The sequence below is a fragment of the Hylobates moloch genome, unplaced genomic scaffold, assembly GCF_009828535.3.
Source record: "Hylobates moloch isolate HMO894 unplaced genomic scaffold, HMol_V3 SCAFFOLD_39, whole genome shotgun sequence".
Taxonomy (NCBI): domain Eukaryota; kingdom Metazoa; phylum Chordata; class Mammalia; order Primates; family Hylobatidae; genus Hylobates; species Hylobates moloch.
In genome coordinates, this window is record NW_026652314.1 from 656,519 (window position 1) to 660,367 (window position 3,849).

The window sequence follows — 3,849 nt, forward strand, 5'->3', positions numbered from 1 at the left end:
CAGCCTGGGCAACAGAGGGAGACTCCGTCTCAAAAAAAAAAAAAAATCAATCTATCTATCAATCTAATCTATATCTTATCTAATCTAATCTAATCTAATCTACCTACCTACATACATACACACTAAGAACAGTATTAGAACTAAAACCAGAATTCGAATTGAGGTCTGACTGGCTCCAGATTCCGTATCCTGTCTTTTTTTTTTTTTTTTTTTTGAGACGGAGTCTTGCTCTGTCGCCCAGGCTGGAGTGCAGTGGCGCGATCTCGGCTCACTGCAAGCTCCGCCTCCTGGGTTCACGCCATTCTCCTGCCTGAGCCTCTCCGAGTAGCTGGGACTACAGGCGCCCGCCACCACGCCCGGCTAATTTTTTGTATTTTTAGTAGAGAGGGGGTTTGACTGTGGTCTCGATTTCCTGACCTCGTGATCCGCCCGCCTCGGCCTCCCAAAGTGCTGGGATTACAAGCGTGAGCCACCGTGCCCGGCCCATATCCTCTCTTGATTACACATGAAAAACTGTTTAAACATAAAATGCTCTGCCGGGCGTAGTTGGTCACACCTGTAATCCCAGCAGTTTGGGAGACCCGAGGCCGGTAGATCACTTGAGGTCGGGAGTTCAAGACCAGCTTGGCCAATATGGTGAAACCCCATCTTTACTAAAACTACAAAAATTAGCTGGGTGTGGTGGCATGTGCCTGTAATCTCAGCTACTTGGGAGGCTGAGGCAGGAGAATCGCTTAAACCCAGGAGGCAGAGGTTGCAGTGAGCTGAGATAGTGCGACTGCACTGCAGCCTGGGCAACAGAGAGAGAGACTGCCTCAAAAAAAAAAAAAATGCTCTATAAATTTCAGGTGTTGTTGTTAATAATGAAATATTAAATTATTTCTTAGGGCCAGGCACCATGGCTCATGCTTGTAATCCCCGTGCTTTGGGAGGCCAAGGCAGGAGGATCACTTGAGCTCAGGAGTTCTGAGACCAGCCCAAGGCAACATAGCAAGACCTCATCTCTAAAAATAAAATAAAATAAATTATTTCTTTTCTTTTTTTTTTTTTGAGACGGAGTCTCGCTCTGTCGCCCGGGCTGGAGTGCAGTTGCGCAATCTCGGCTCATTGCAAGCTCCGCCTTCCGGGTTCACGCCATTCTCCTGCCTCAGCCTCTCCGAGTAGCTGGGACTACAGGCGCCCGCCACCATGCCCGGCTAATTTTTTGTATTTTTTAGTAGAGACGGGGTTTCACCATGGTCTCGATCTCCTGACCTCGTGATCCGCCCGCCTCGGCCTCCCAAAGTGCTGGGATTACAAGCGTGAGCCACCGTGCCCGGCCAAAATAAATTATTTCTTAGAAATGTAGTTCCTGTTTAGACCTTTGAACAATGACCATGTCTAGTGGTCTCTGCATAGCACATGATGTATAAAATTGTTCTTATTTTCATTACTAACAACAGCTACAAAATAACTATAAAGTAGATCATAAATATACTATATGTAAATATGTACACATAGTACTTTTATTTTTATGTGGAATCTAAATCTGAAATATGTGAAGAGCTTCTTGGGTTGGGAGAGTGGTCATTTATTCTGCCACTTTTTAAGGGGCATTGCAAAGGCAGTTCAGGGCTTTGTGACTTTGGACATGTAACTTAACCTCTCAGCGCTTCAGTTTGCTCCTTTGTAAAACAGATTTTTAAAAAGTGCTTGCCCCAGGCTGGGCTCGGTGGCTCACGCCTGTAATCCCAGCACTTTGGGAGGCTGAAGCAGGTGGATCGCCTGAGTCCAGGAGTTCGAGACCAGCCTGGGCAACAAGGCGAAATGCCCTCTCTATTAAAATTACAAAAATTAGCTGGGTGTGGTAGCGTGTGCCTGTAATCCCAGCTACTCTGGGGGTGCTGAGGCGGGAGGATCGCTTGAGCCCGGGAGGTCGAGGCTTCAGTGAGCCCAGATGGTGCCATTGCACTCCAGCCTGGGCAACAGAGTGAGACCCAGTGTCAATAAATACATAGTAAACAAATAAACAAATACATAAAGTACTTGCCTGTAGGCTTGTTGTGAGGTTGAATTGTGTCAAGGTATATACCTTACTTGGAACGTTGCTTGGCACAGTCATCGTTAAATTAAAAAAAAAATAAAAAGAGATGTAGAAATAGAAGTTTGATGAGAGTTCAGAGGAAAAAGATTTTTTTTTTTTCTTGAGGTAGAGTCTTACTCTGACTCCCAGGGTGGGGTGCAGTGGCACAATCTCGGCCCACTGCAACCTCTGCCTCCTTGGTTCAAGCGATTCCAGAGGAGAAAGATGTTAATGTTTGTTTTGTACCTAGAACCTCATCACTGGACAGGATCGTAAAGGTCTGTGACTATTTTACACATTTGTTCTTTTTTTTTTTTTTTTTTTGAGACAGAGTCTTGGTCTATTGCCCATGCTGGAGTGCAGTGGCGCGATTTTGGCTCACTGCAACCTCCGCCTTCTGGGTTCAAGTGATTCTCCTGCCTCAGCCTCCTGAGTAGCTGGGATTACAGGTGCACGCCACCATGCCCGGCTAATTTTTGTACGTTTAGTAGAGACAAGGTTTCACTATGTTGGTCAGGCTGGTCTCGAACTCTGACCTCAGGTAATCTACCCGCCTCAGCCTCCCAAAGCACTTGGATTACAGGTGCGAGCCACCGCACCCGGCCTCCCATTTGTTCTTAGCAGTAATATTTGGTCCCTGAAATTAGGAAACTGACTGTATCATTATCTTGTAAGAGCTACATTGTCCAGCCCCTGGGTCTGTACATCCTCATGGAGTGAAGACTGACAGTTTTCCCTTAGGTCAGTGGAGCTACAGTGGCATGCTGGAGTCAGCTGCTCAGAATGATGATGCACTTTTCTTTCCAACTTTGGTTTCGATGACATCATGTTGGTAGCTTGAAATTGGCCATAGCAGGTGTATTTACACCACAGGAATAGGTAAACACTACATATTAAGGCTTTTCCCCTTGGAGATGCCTTGTTAAATATTTACCAACACACCACTGCCTGTTACAACACAGCAAAAGCCCCTCTGAGAGAAGGCCAGAGAACGTACTTAGCTCCTCCCAGGTTGTCCAGTGTTTCATTGTCCCTGGACTGAAGAGTCCCTCAGTGGCCTTTGCTGAGATATTTCAACACTCTAGTCTCTTGAACTGTAAACAAAGGAGAGTCATGAGTTATTCCTGGGTGAGTCAGTCCAATATTGCACAAGCATTTCTGGGGGTAGTAGAGGGGAGGCAAGAGGGAAACTGGATAGGCTGGGGAGCTATCAGACACTTGAATCCTAAACAAACGGGAACTAAATGGGAGGTGGGAGGGACATCGTCTTTTCTGACGGGAACTGTCTGTGACTCATTCTCTTTCAGGAGTCAGAAACTCCAAAACTTGTGGGAGTGGGGAGGGGCAAGCAGTGCGGTTTTTAGAGAGGTGTGGAGTTATTATAGGGACTCTGTTGAAATTCCTTCTCCCTTGCTCAGTGTGGTGACTCATACCGGTAATCCCAGCACTTTGGAAGGCAGAGGCAGGAGGTTTGCTTGAGCCTAGAAGTTCAAGACCAGCCTGGGCAATGTAGCGAGACCCCAACTCTATAAAAAATAAAAATAATTAGCCAGACATAGTGGTGCATGCCTGTAGTCCCAGCTACTTGGGAAGCTTAAAAATCTACCTCCATTTAACCTGACAGATTTGGGGATGTGTGTGGTGGGCTGAATAATGGTCTCCCAATGATATCCCAATATGTGGAAACTGAATGTTACTTTATCTGGCAAAAACAACAAAAACCAAAACACTGGCAGGGCAAGGTGGCTCACACCTGTAATCCCAGTGAGATGCTGTCTCAAAAAAAA